Source organism: Lycium barbarum, chromosome 7 (assembly GCF_019175385.1).
Source record: "Lycium barbarum isolate Lr01 chromosome 7, ASM1917538v2, whole genome shotgun sequence".
Lineage (NCBI taxonomy): Eukaryota > Viridiplantae > Streptophyta > Magnoliopsida > Solanales > Solanaceae > Lycium > Lycium barbarum.
This window is the reverse complement of record NC_083343.1, coordinates 28667767-28683274: the sequence shown is the minus strand read 5'-3', so window position 1 is coordinate 28683274 and position 15508 is coordinate 28667767.

Genomic DNA, 15508 nt, shown 5'->3' with positions numbered 1-15508 from the left:
AGATAACAAAGTAGAATTTTGAAGCTAGAATGGCTTGATTGTTGTTTGTGTTGTTTGTTGACGTGTGGGCTGTTGTGATTGATGTATTTTGAGCCGAGCTAAGCCTCGGGGATGTTAGATTTATAGGGGAAATGCTGCCGAAATTTCGGTAGGCAAAATTGGAGTTAAAGGCATTTTTAAGCCTAAGAATCTCAATTGGTAACTTTGACCATTTGCAGATTTCTGACGGATCGGGACTGGACTTTCGGGAGAGCTTACGACGTCTGTGAGGTATGTAAAGCTTCCCACTCCTTCATTTGGCATATCTTAGTGTGTTAGACGAATATGAGAACTTCCGGAGCATTTCTGCTCCTCGAAACCCGATCCACAGAAAAGTTACTATTCATTCAATTCAATTGAAGCCTAAGGGCTCTATTTTGGCTAGAATGCCACCATTCGTCCGAAACCTATCGAAATGTGGTCGGGTAACCTAGAAATGATTATGTATGACCCCTGGCATATAAATGTTCGTAAGAATATGTTCGCCACCTCACTTTGATTCGAGGTGGGCCCGCTAACCCCGAGACGCCCTAATTGTCTTATTGGGCTGTCCTTTTGAATAACGTTTGGAATGGCACCTTCGATGTTGGAATTCCCGTCTACGGGATATGTTTCGAAAATTTCGATATGTTAAGCTACGTTCTGAGCTACACATATTATTTCGGAAAAGTTTTGATAAATGAAAGTTTATATCGGCTAAGTATCCGATTATTTTGTACTATGAAATGACTTATGAGACTACTAAGTTTTGAAAGGCTATTTTGAAATATGGATTGCATTGATTTGCTCACGACTCCGCTCGTGCCTTATTATGACTTCGTTCACCGGTTCCCGGGCCGGTTTTGATTCGTGCGCCTTATGACAATTCGGCCGTATGCTGTGTTACGGTTCCCCAGGCTTCGCCATAGGGCCGGGTTCCGTTTGGAGTTATGCTGTGATATGGCTCGTGATGCGATACGCTCACCTATGATTATGCTTGTGTTCGGGGATGTACGGAGATTTGAAACCCTCTGGTGTTATGCTGTGTGTGGCGCCAGCGTCGGAGTGGCGACCACGTTCCTAAGCGTTTGCATGATTTCATTTGCATTATGTATACGTATATGATTTCGATATAGATTTTGATCTACCCATTTGTACTCTACTCTGACATTTGATTTGCTTTTGGTTTTGATCCATATTTCTGTACTCCGTGCTTTACATACTCAGTACATATTTCGTACTGACCCCCTTTCTTCGGGGGCTGCGTTTTATGCCCGCAGGTGCAGATATCGGTGATCCTCCGCAGTAGGCTTCACTTCTTGCTATTCCGGAATACTCCTATTTGATCCGGAGTCCACTTTTGGTACAGACTCTTTTTGCTTTGTATATATTCGGTATATTTGACTATTTGGGTACGGCGGGGCCCTGTCTCGCCATATGTCTTTGTTTTGAGTTCGTAAAGGCCTGTAGTCATATATGTGGGGCGAGGGTCCTATGTATGTTTGTCTGATTCCGTTATCTGGTCTTAAGGCGGTCTGTTTGTTATGCTGGCCCCAAATGGCCTTATGCTTATGTTTGCACTTTTGGCCGGCGATGTCTACTCCACCGCTTCGTTTGTATTTGATATGATATTTTGATTTGGCACGACCGCTTAAGACATATTTTGATATAAATTATGTTCGGCATGATTTTGAAAAATTACGAAATAAGTTTGGATTTGCAAATGAATGTGCGATTCGGTCTGGGTACCCAGGTAGGGTGCCAGTCGCGGCCCACGGGGCTGGGTCGTGACACTTAGTGTCTGGAAACACATCAATAGCAAAATCGATCTCCCGCTCGGGAGGAAGGCCTGGAAGCTCTTCCGGGAATACATCCAGAAATTTATTCACTACGGGAACTGACTGAAGAGTTGGCGACTCAGCTTCTACATCTTGAACTCGCACTAGGTGATAAATGCACCCTTTTATGATCATCTTCCTTGACTTTAGGTAGGAAATAAACCTACCCTTTGGTGATGCCATATTCCCTTTCCATTCTAGAACTGGTTCTCCCGAAAACTAGAAACGAACCATCTTCATCCGGCAATCAACATTGGCATAACAAGAAGCCAACCAATCCATACCCATAATGACATCAAAATCTACCATCTTTAGTTCATACAAATCAATCATGGTACGACGATCACAAATCATAACTACACAATCTCTATATACTCGGCTAGCTATTACCGATTCACCCACGGGTGTAGACACCTCAAAAGGTTTGATCGACTCCGGCTCGACTATAAATCGACCCGCAATATATGGTGTAACATATGATAATGTGGAGCCCAGATCAATCAAAGCATATACATCATGAGAGAATACCGATAATATACCTGTGACCACGTCAGGAGAAGACTCAAGATCTTGGCGTCCAGCCAAAGCATAAATACGGTGCTGAGGACCGCTAGAAGTGGTAGCTCTCCCTCTGCCTCTACCATGGCCAGCTGGCGCATGTGAACCTGACCCCATAGGGCGTACAAATGTTGAAGATCCGGCTACCGACCCTGATGGCTGGGTCCCGCCTCCAACATGGACCGAGGGGCAATCACGCATGATATGGCCTGGCCGACCACATGAATAGCAAATGTCTGAACCTGATCGGCACTGACCCCAATGCAACTTCCCACACTGGGAACATCGTGGTATGGGTGGCCTCGCTTGACCCGAATCACCTCTAAACTGAAACCCTGAGAAACTCTAACTCGGCCTTGAACGAGTAGATCTATCAAATCTCTGGCCTGAAAAACGTGGAGGCGCACTGGTCATAGAATAGCCTGAATGTCTAGGGAACTGCTGCCTATGCCCACCTCTAAACTCACCCGTCGAACCCGACGGTCTTGCCCACTTGCTATGGCCCCTATCTTGCTCACGCTTACTTTTTTGCTGTTGCAAGCTTTCCTCTAAGTTCTGAGCAGGGGCCTGAATGCGTGCAATATCCATACCGTCCTGAAGGGACGCAGTCAAACATCTATCCATCAAGTGTGGCCCTAGGCCTTTCACAAACCGGTGCACTCGATCACCCATATCCGCTACTATGGCTGAAGCATACCTATCCAAGGAATTGAAGTGGAGACTATACTCTAGAGCACTCATGCTACCTTGCCTCAAATTCAAGAACTTATCGGCTCTAGCTCGTCGAACTTCCGGAGGCATATAGTGTCGGAGAAAAGCATCAACAAACTCTTGTCATACAAGGGGAGGTGCATTGGCTCCCCGTGAAGCCATCCAAACCATATACCATTGGACCGAGACATCTCTCAATCTATATGACGCTAACTCCAACGACTCAATCAGAGCGTCATCAACATACCATCAATGAAGTCCTGAGGATCCTCCTCCGGCTTTGACCCAAAGAACTCCAGAGGGTTTAAAGTAATGAAATCACGGGCCCTTGCACTAACAGCCCTGTCACTCTGCCTCGTACCTTGCCGCTGACTCTGAGTAACAACCAACTGTGTAAGCAATTGTACAGCCTCTTTGACATCTTGGCCTGAAGCATCCAGGGGAGGAGCTGGAGCTCCCTCACGCTCCTCAGTAACAGGCACTGTTTGGGAGGACTGGGATTGAGCCGCACTCTGGGCCTCATTTTCTTCTACTACCGGTGGCGGTGCTTTTCCAGCCCGCTTTTCTACCACCGTCTTGCCCTTTTGGGCCGCTGTAGCCTTTCTCTTTACAGGCATTCTCTGAAATACACAACACACTATTAAGGAACAAGAATTTATTACATCATAGCTTTATCGCACGATTCTTATGAAGAAAGAAGGTCATTTATTCCTAAAATGTCCGCAGCTTCTTGTTTATAAGTGTGGCGCGCAACACACCCATAACCAAGACTCTACTAGACACAGCTCGTAGACACACCCTAGGACTGAACAGCTCTGATACCACTTTTATCACGACCAGACTAGGGGGCCGCGACGAGCACCCGGTGCTACCCCACCCGGGCACCCCTTAACACACATTCACATAATATCTAGGTGATTCAAAAATCAAGTCATGAATTCTAGTCATCAATCATATTAGTCCCGTTGGGCGACAATCATCTTGGATAACATCATAGGCATCTATGCCACATCAAACGTACAAGGCCGACGAGGCCAACAAAATGATATACAAAACATAGGCCGACAAGGCCAAATATATCTACCCACATACATATGTCTACGAGCCTCTAAGAAGAGTATACATATCACATGAGCGGGACAGGACCCCGCTATGCCCATAACTATATACACAAAAGAATAAGTACCCAAAAGCTATGGCTCCGAATGAAATGGAGCTCTGCTATGTAATCTCTGAGGAAGCAGCTATGGATCAAGTCTGTCTCCCTGTGCACCTTCGGGCATGACGCAGCGTTCACAAACAAAAGGACGTCAGTACGAAGAATGTACTGAGTATGTAAAGTATGATCAACATCGATATAGAAGCATAAAGAACAACATGTGAAGTAGCATAGGAGGGGGGACAATAATATCATCATCATGGCACTTACTTGCTTTCCATAGAGACATTCTGTTTCTATTGCGTATCCGCATACATACATCTATATCTGTACTTGATTACCCTCAAAATCATTTACATCTCATATACATAACATATTCATACTCTTAATGATGTCATTTACATAGCATATATATATATATATATATATATATATACAGGCATACATAGCGTACCCGACCATAGAGGTTCAGTGTTTCATACATGCTTGGCCAACCAAGGCTCAAGGTTATATCTACCTGGCCCTACCAAGGCTTCAGGGTTATCCGTACCATCTGCAGATGTGTGCGCGCGTTACGTAATCATATACATACTCTATACATATTCATATACATATATTCTACCCGGCATTATAAGCTCGGGGTTCCATTGTAGCCCTTCATAGGCACATATACATATATAATAGCTCCTAAGCATCTTTGGCATCATTTTGCTCTCATCATCATACTATCATCACCATTATCGTTACATCTATATTATAGGCTTATTCGTCATGTGAGGAACTTAGTACAATCGTAGTGCATATCAAGCATCGTGAGCTTACTAGCTCGGATTATAAGTCATTGAAGACATCATAAGCTTATAGAGGATTTGAGGTTTGGCCAAAGAACCATGCCTTATGAAAGAAGGGTTAGCCTTACATACCTTTTCGCCGAACTATTCTACACTTGCACGTACTCCTTCGATGCTCACGTTTCTACCTTCATTAAGGTCATACTATCATTAGAATCGATAACTAACACACATGGCCAAAGCTAGAGAAAATCGGACAGCATCTCCTTTATTTATACAACATTTTTCCATATCGTAATTCAACTCTCAAACGTCAACAATACATTCACAATATCATAACAATGGCCATTAATCATCCACATTATCTAGGTTTCTCGATTCACTTTCATTTATCTATATTCATGGTCACAACACCCAACTTCGTCCATTCATTTACAATGTCTATTTTGTGGTCTTAACGTCATTTATAACACATTCATGTCACAACACAACAACAATCATGATTCAATTCTAACTATTTCTCAAAACATCACTATTTATCATTCATGACCCATTTTGCTATACTCTTCTAATGTCCAAGCATTTTAACTCTCAAATACCTCAAACAACATATAAATATCATGAATCTTACCTTAGAAGTTGTAGGAACCAACCTTAGTTGATAATACTCCACTTGAGCAAAAACCCTAGTTTTCCTCCAATTGGTTTTCTTGACTTGAATGGCCTTTAATGGGTTTCTTTACTCTTGATTCACTTGGTTTATGTTATTGATGGCTTATAATCCTTGAAAACTTGTGTAATAAATGTAGAGAGATGTTTTAGAGAGAAGGATGAAATGTGGAAATGATTTCATGAACTTGGCCCCTTATTAAATAGCCCATCACTGATCTGTCGGGTCCATTATACGGTCCGTATAATCGTTATACGGTCCGTATAATTGACCGTAAAACGTGACTTTCCTTCACCCTTCACTGTGACCATTTGACGGTTCATTATATGGGCCGTAAAAATTTATACGATCCGTATAATTGACCGTAAAATTACACCAGTGAGCAACATTCGTTGTGATGGTTTTACGGTCCATTATACGGTCCGTAAAACATTATGCGGTCCTTATAATGTGCCGTAAAACTCACCAGTCCACTGAACTTGTTCTCGTCACTTCGTTGATCTCCAATCCTTATGGAACCTTCTTAACACTTGTTTAACACTTCAGTAGCAATCTAAGAGACGTTATAACTCTTTCCCAAAATGCCCTTAAGTCATCATTAACCCGATACTCGTATTTCACTAGTTCATTCACTTGCGTACCAATGGAAGATTTTTCCGAGGTGTAACAATATGATAGGCAGAATATTACTTATTCTACTAGCAAGAATTTTAGCAATGATTTTACTAATAGTGTTACATAAGCTTATAGGTCTAATGTCTGAAAAGGATTGGGGTTGGGCACATTTAGGAAGCATTATGAGTCAAGTATGTGAAACATACCTTGGTACTGGAGAACCTTCAAAATATTCTTTAATAGCACCATATAGTTATGGCTGAATGATGTCTATGCAGGTCTGATAAAATTTTGAACCAAACCCATCAGGGCCTGGTGCTCTCTCAGGGTCAATGTCCTTGATAGCATTTCTTACCTCCTGTTGGGTTGGTAAGGCAGTTAGCATGGTGTTCATTTCATCTAAATCATCTAAGGGATTATATCCAAACTACTATAGCATCCCTTGTCCTCCTGATAACTGAAAAGCTCCTCAAAATGTCTAATGCCATCATTAGCTATGTTTTGTTGTCCTTCAATTCTATGCTCTTCCCTGTTCTGAATGCTATGGATGTTCAACCTTCTTCTTCTATCTTTGATTACTTTGTGGAAATAAGAAGTATTCTTATCTCCATCCTGTAACCATTTTGCCTTTGCCCTGTGCCTATAAATTTCATCTTGGCATTTTAGTAGCCTGATGAAATCTGCCTTAGCCTTGTTCAGTTTGGACCTATTTTCTTCATTAGTATTATCCAACAGTTCCTTCTCTAGCATGCTGATATGGTTCTCGGCCTCTTTTACATCCCTAAAGATGTCATCAAAGGCCTCTTTTAACGATGCACTAAGCTTTGAAGCCACTGCCTTCATCTTGTTGTGAAGTTGCCACATTGAATTTCCTTGTGTTAGAGTACTCTAGGCTTCCTTGACCACTTCCATGAAGTCCTTATGTCCTGTCCAAAAATTGAGAAACTTGAAATACCTTACATGAGTAGTTACCACTCTCTCTATATTGACTAGTAGGGGAGCATGGTCTGAGCCTGTTTTTGACAGGTGTGTGACTTTAGTTACATTGAATTTATCCATCCAATCCTAATTGACCAACAATCTATTTAATCTCTTCCATATGGTTCTTGGGTGCCCCCAGTTGTTACACCATGTGTACTGTGCACCACTATATCCTGCATCAATAAGCCCACATTCTGTAAGACACTCTAAGAAATCCATACTTTTCTGTATATTATAGGCTGCACCCCCTTGCTTCTCTTCAGGGCAAGAGATTACATTAAAGTCCCCTATCACCCCCCAAGGTCCCTTCAACCTTTCAGATAAGGCTTGAAGTTCCTCCCACATGGGTTTTCTGAGAGGGATAGTACATTTAGCATACCACAGGTTAGATAAAAATTGATGCAATTCTGGGTACATGAAATGTGGCAAGTAGTGTGTTGTTGAGCATTATCAATAATATGGACATTCAGGGATGAGTCCCAAAAAGGCCAGATTTTGTTGTTGAGGTTATTTTGAGAGTGGTGGAACCCCAATCTTATTATGTATCTGATAATATGCTTAGCTTTCCTTTTAGGCTCCTGTATGCAAATGAAGGGAAGTTTGTACTGGTTTTTTAGGCTTTTCAGCCGCTCTCCAGCCCCCATTATTTTTATGCTTCTAATATTCCAAGATAAAAATCTAAACATTAAGATAGTTAAGCGGGGGTTGTTTTGGCTCCTTTTTTGGAGCCCGGTTTGTCACTTTGGAGGATGCTAGTTCCTCTAGGTGACAAGTTGAAATTACTAGTGACCTCATCTGGGTTGATGCTAGCAGTATCAAAAGAAAGCTTTCTTCTTATAGCTGGATTTCCCTCTTTGTCAGGGGCGATCTCATTGTCACTGTGGGAGTTGTTCTCATGTTGCCTATTGTTAGTCTCCTGGCTATCCATGACTAATGTATCATTAACCATTTCTTTGGTGACCTCTTCTGTAAAGGGTTCCTCCTCCCATCCCTGATTTTGGACCCGTTCACCTGTATCTAAATGATAATTGTTAGCAAGCAAGCCAAACTATTGTTAGTATCAATTAATTTTTCTTTAGCTTTTCGACCTTGCAGTGGATCAGCCCTTGGTTCAGGTCCCTTTTCATGCAACTGTTGGATTTCCTCTTGAGTCTTGATCCACAATTCTTGCTCATTGGTAAGGTTGAAACACACTTTCTTCTGCCTATTCTTCTTCTTTTTAATGTAGGGAGGCCTCATCCTTTTAGGCGTTGGGGATTTGTGCTTGTATAATTTGGACTTTGTTTGCTATGATCCCATTGTCCCCTTCTCTAATTCTTCCCCTTTTCCAGTGTGGCCAGGGCTTAGCGCAATCTCCTGGGTGTTTACTAATTGATCCATCGCAATCACATCTTCCTCAGTCATTCTTTCTTTGTCACTCACTTTGTCCTTTCCTATGATGTCCATGTCATCTGAATCCGATGATCCCTTCTTGTTCAAGATGTCCTCCTTTTGTTGGTTATTCATAATTCCAGATGTTTGTTTGGTCGCATCAGCCATTTTATCCTTTTGTCGAGCAGTTTGTGCATCCCTTCTTTGAGGAATAGGTTTTTTAGCCTTTTCATTGTCATTTGCATTCCTTTTACAATTCCACACACTGTGTCCTTGCATCATACACTTGAAGCAATAGTCTGCACTCCTTCGTATTCAATTGGTTGTATAATTTCCTCAGTTTTACCACTTGCCTTATTTACTGTCATAATTTTAATTTATGTCAATCTCGGTTTAGCCAAGTCAATTTCTACCCTGACCTTTGCAATGCTGGGTCTAGTTTTTGAGTTTGTTGCTTTGTCCAGTGCTAATGGATACCCTATTGGAGCAACTAGCCGGCAAATCGCTTCCCAGTGAAAGTAGTGCCACTTGAGACTTGGGAAGATTACCCAAACTGGTGTAAATGTTCATTCTTCTGTGGGTTTCCAATCCTTTGTTCATCTCTACAGTCTCATAACCGATTCTACACCAAAGGGGATATATCTCCTATAGTAGATGTTCTTGCAATCTTCTTCTTCGATGAAGTCAAGAAACACATGCCTCAAGTCAAATAGTCCAATCTGGACTTCACCTTTCATCGGAAATCTTCTCTTCATTTCTTTGCGAATTGTATCAATTTGGGGTTTATTTCTTGAGAATTTTCCGATTAGGGTTAGTCAACAATTGTGAGCAAGAATATTTTCTTCTTCATCTGTGAAAGTAACGACTGCAATTCCTTGATTGATTTTGTATGGCCTGTAGTCGAGTTTAATAGGTTTGTGTGTTATCTCTGTTGGAATCGCGATGTGCATAGCTTGTGCATAAGTTTCTTTAATTTGGGGGGTTTCCTATGTAATTTCGAGTTGGTTTGTGGCGGTAGATGTTGCAACGGTGGTTGTGAGGACTTGTGGACCGGGCGGTTGCCCCGTTGAACTGGTCGGAGCCGTCATCGGAGAGAATTGGCTGAGGTGGCCAACGGTGGGGCAGTTGTGATTAGACAGTTATCTTGGAGCGTGTACTTTCTAGACATAAAGCACTTTTTATCTTTACCAAACACTTGAAAATGTTTAAAAAAATAGTATGTATACTAATCACCTTCTAAGAACACCAAGAAGAAACCAAAGACATCAAAAATAAGTTATCTTACTACCTTGAACTATGAACTAGCTAGGTTGAAAGATAAATCCCAAAGTAATGCCATAAAGGTTCAAAAGAACTCTCAATATACTATATTCTTCAAAATATTCTCGTTTTCCTGGAGGAGTAGTGTCACAACCCAACTAGAGGGCCATGACAAGTACCCGGGGCTAACTACCGAGCACCGCTCATCATGCTATCTATCATGCTCAACCTGAACAACCATAATTTTCAATGCAAAACTTACTATGAAATGATCGCTAAACATCTTCCAAAAACATGCGTTATGCATAAGCCCACGAGACTACAAAATGATACACAGAATATACACTATGAAGTCACATAACATTTACTACCCACACATATGTATATACGAGCCTCTAACTGAAGTGTTGAGATCATAGGGGCGGGACAGGACCCCTCCATGCCCAAATATGTACAAAAAAGAATATACCAATAAGATGCACCTCCGGAGTAATGGAGTGCTCCTGTGTATCCGCTGATAAAGCCCCTAGATGTCTGGATCGCCTCCCTGTCTACCTACGGGCATGAACGCAGCGTCCATAAAATAATGGATGTCAGTACGAATAATGTGCTGAGTATGTAAGGTATGAATAATAACATGATAAAGAAGTGAGTAAACATACGATAGAGAGGTAACCTGTGACTGATTGCCTCTTAAGGCGGAATCAAGCATGCTAACCTTTATAATAAACATCATCATATCATTTATGCATACATAAACTATCTGAATCAAATATCACATTAGCCCGCGTCCGGGGTGATCATCTCACGCCGCCCACTAGTGGTGCTGCCCGTGCCATACAGACACAGTGTTATCATCATTATCTGTAAGCCGCCCACTACGCCCAGCGTAAAGGTGCTTCCCGGCTGTATAGGCGTAGTGTGAATATCTTACATCAAGCATGAATGAGAGTCCAAGTGAAAGCTATATCTCTATCGGAGTGACGTAAGGTCGGTAACTTCCGATTATATTATGGAACAATCATGATCTCCATGTCTCACCTTGGAGGAACTAATATCATGAGGTGAGATGAACAACAATGAGTAGCATCAAGGAAATCATGAAATAAGATCATTAACCTCATAATAGTATCAATTCATAAGCTTTAGAATGTCCAAACATAGAATCATCATCATAGAGCACATCTTATCTCTTTCTCATAAAAAGCTCCTAACAATCTTTGGCTTTCAACTTTTGAGATACAAGAGAGTCATGGAAAACATATATAAGGGATGGTAACATAAGAGTCATGCCTTTTTAAAGAAAGGGGACTAGCCTTACATACCTTTACATCTCTTTAACTTTATCAAAAATACGCTCTCCTTCCAAGCTCACGATTCTACATTCAAGAGAATTCGTACTAAAATTAGATAATCGAAAACACGATTAAGTTTAAACTAAAGCGACCAAAAGCTAACGAAAATTGGGCAGCATTTCCTTTGTTTCAACAACTTTCCCCATAACATAAAAAACTCCCATCATCACTAACAACACCCATAATATCATAATCAAGAGTCTTCTTCAAGTTAAGCATTGTTAAATTCTCACAATTCCTTTTCACAGTCATCCATAATCATAACTACAACACAACGCCATATTCCTTCTCACATAATACTTCCTCAACGTCATTAGTATCATCCACAGCAAGATTATACTCATGGCACCCTAAGAATCATGGCTCAAGTTAGGTTACTACTCAACGTACCATTAAATCCATATTTAAGCTTCATATTCTACTTTCTTCCCTCATTCAAGTTATCCAACAACCAAATGCTCTTAATAACATGAGATGAATGTAAAACTCACCGTTTATCATGTAAGGATGAACTTTGGATGAATATACTTCACTTGAGAGAAACCCCACTTCAATTCCAAAGGAATTCTTGACTTCTACAAACCCTAGTGAACTTATTTGCACTTGATTCTCTTGATTCTTGATGTTTAATCTTTGATCTCTCATGAATTTGTGTTGATGTGGTGTGTGGAATATTCTAGAGGTTTCAAGAGTGGAGGAGAAGATGGAAAATAAGAAATCAGAACTTGGGTCATCTAATTATAAAAAGAGGGCAGCCAACAAGCTACCCGACTTGGATTACACAGACACTTATACAGTCTGTATAATTTTATACGGTCCGTATAAGTGACCGTATAATACCACTAGAGATGATCCTTCTCTGTGACTCTTATACGGACCGTATAAGTGGTCGTATAACCCACTTTCTCCGAAATTGTTCTCGTCGATTCGTTTGATTTAAAATCCTTATGGAACCTTCTTGGCACTTGTTTAACACTTCATTAACCATCTAAGGATCCCTATAGCTTCTCCTTAGGACATCACTAAATAATCGTTAACTCTATAATTGCAAACCTTTCCGAACACAACTTATACTTCACTTCCTTCGACGAACTTTCTTGTCTTGCCTCAAATGTCTTTGGAATTTTAATTAGTATTATTAAGTATCCCTTCTCACTTGTAGGAATTTCATGTACACCTTAACGTGCGTTAGTCTATTTACAGCACAACAACATGAAATGTCTGAGGTGTAACATTCTTCCCCCCTTAGGAACATTCGTCCTCGAATGTTAAGTTATTGAGAATTCAAAAAAAACTCGCCAGAGTTTCCCCTGTAATATGACACTACCATCCTATCACAGTAACCCAAATAAAATCGCCTCACAGGGATACAATAGTAACAACAAGAAACATGGCCACACACGACCAAAAGCATTAAAAGAAGACATTAGATACCGGGGGCAATGGTGTCTCGTCTTGAACCTCTTCTGGGGTGGAAATAAGTGTGGATACCTGGACTTCATATCTTCTTCTGCTTCCTAATTCATCTCTTTTACTTCCGCGTTCTTTCCTACTATCTTCATCAAACTTACATTTTTTTGTTTTGTTCTTAATTCGCTACCCCAAAGCCATTTGAGAGGGCAGTGAGAACTTCTCATAGAGTCTTTTAATAATCTTCATAAATCCCTTCAAGATAAAATTTCCACACCCCAATATTTGATGTTCTCCCATTCTTACATGCTTCATGCGGCCACCTGGATATATCAATTCCAAGCCATATTGACAGGTCTCTTCATCTTTCTTAAAGGTCTAACGTACGTGTTCATAGCATGCCTTGGGAAGTTAGAAAACGAGCTCTATCCCCTATCCATCTCAAAACGGGGGTTTGCTAGGATGGCTTATCTTTCCCAGGTTTCACAGAATGTATCGATCTTCAGGCACCAGGGGAGAACCGAGCATCTTAGCCTGACAATTTCCATAGATAGCTTATATGATACCTTACAATTGCAACACCCATTCCAGCTTTAGATCCATCCTTATCCTTGATTAGTGCTACGAAATTGTCTTACACAAGTTTACACCTTATTATCTTCTTCACCACCGCCTCTCGCTTTCAGTTTCTCATTTAGATCTATCTTACTCCATTTACTTCGCGACACAGTCTTAATTTCTTTACGTTTGAGTGCCCTAAGCTTGAAATTCTCGTATCATCCATACACTTTCTCTGCTAAATGATCATACACATTCATTATTTTTCATTGTAGGTTGCTACCGTCAAGTATTCACATGCTTTCAAATAGTCCATTTCCATTTCAATCCTCTTCTATTGTTAACTCTGCACCCTTTTGTTAGCTAAGGCACTATCAAATTCTAAGTCAAGAATTGACTTTGAGGCTTTCCCTGTACAATTCTTCCACAATCGTTACGCGACATTGGAACTTCGTATTCATATAACTAGCTTGCGATGGCTATTTCACTTAACTCCTCATCTTAGTTCATGATTCACCTCTCCCTTTAATCCAAACCTTACACTCATCGCCTGTATATCCTCAATATTTCGTATGGACTCTTGTTGTATGGAAATACCATTTCGTTTTTATCTGTTTTATGATTGAACAGAAGCCCTAATACTCACGTGATGTATCTGCTCAGGGTTAATACCGATTTTCTGTTATATACCCATCCTTTAACTCTATCTCGTAATCTACCATGTTGTTGTGCAACTGCCGCGAGGGATTCTCCGCCCCTCTTCCATTCTATGGCCTATATTTTGTATCATCTCATTCTTACGCCTCCGGTTTCCATATTTCCTCGGAATGTCGAAGACTACTTCTTTGATTATCTGTTTAGATTACCGTCTAATTGCTACAACTATTAACCCCTGAGAGAATTACCTTTACCTCAATGGTTTCTTCATTAATTCTATCAAGCCCCATAATTCATCTTGCATATCAGTCCTTTCCATCGATGTAGCTCATAACCGCTTTGTGCTCCCTATACCGAATCGTCTAAAAATTTGCCATCTCTTGGCTCACCTTTTCTCAATAATCTCCTTGGGACCTTTACCGTGTAACCCACTGGGGATGCAAATTCCATTTGCTGCAGTCTTACATACATGTAAGGTCAGTCCATTGATCATTCACAATCAAACCTTGTTTCCTCTTTCGTCTCACTTCCCATCATTTTCTCAAATGATTTCATTCATAGGATAGTAGTCTATGCATAGTTCAAGGTGGCATCAACTTCTCTCTCTTTTTCTTTTTGATAAAACTACAACTTAAGGTTCAGCGTCAATCCTTCCATACTCTTCTCTGATCTAATTCCTGCTGCCATAGGAGCATCGTACTCTGCTATCCCATCATATTAATAACGAGGTAACACATGGTCCTTTTAGGATTCCTTGGAGGGGTGTTGTCACGACCCAACCAGAGGGCCATGACAGGTACCCGGAGCTAGCCTACCGAGCACCACTCATCATACTCATCATCATATTCAACGTAGATCAACACAATTCTCAAACAAGCTTACCATGAAATGATCTTCAATTACTCCTCAAAATATACGTATATATACAAGCCCACGAGGCTACAAGATAATATACCAAACCTACACTAAAGAAATCATAAGATATCTACTACCCACATATGTATCTACAAGCCTCTAACAGGTGTACTAAAATCATAAGGATGGGACAGGACCCCGCCATGCCCCAAATATGTGCAAAAAATAATTTACCAATAAACGGAAACTCCGGAGAAGTGGAGTGCCCCTCTGTATCTGCTGATAATGCTCCTAGGGATCTGGACCGTCTAACTGCGGGTATGAACGCAACGTCCACAAAAGAAAGGACGTCAGTACGAATAATGTACCGAGTATGTAAGGCATGAATAATGAAATAATAAAGAGATAAGGAACACAAGATAAAGTGATAATCTGCACATATGATTGCCTCTTAAGGCGGATACCATTCATGCTAACTTTTACTTTTAAAACCACATCATAACATATGTATATATATATATATATATATATATATATATATATATATATATATATATAAAATTAAGTTGTTTGAGTCATATATCATTACTAGCCCGCGTCCGGGATAGTCATCTCACGCCGCCCACTAGTGGTGACTACGGCCAATTAGGCCCGATGTAACTATCATCATCCATAAGCCGCCCAGCGTAATGGTGTCTGCC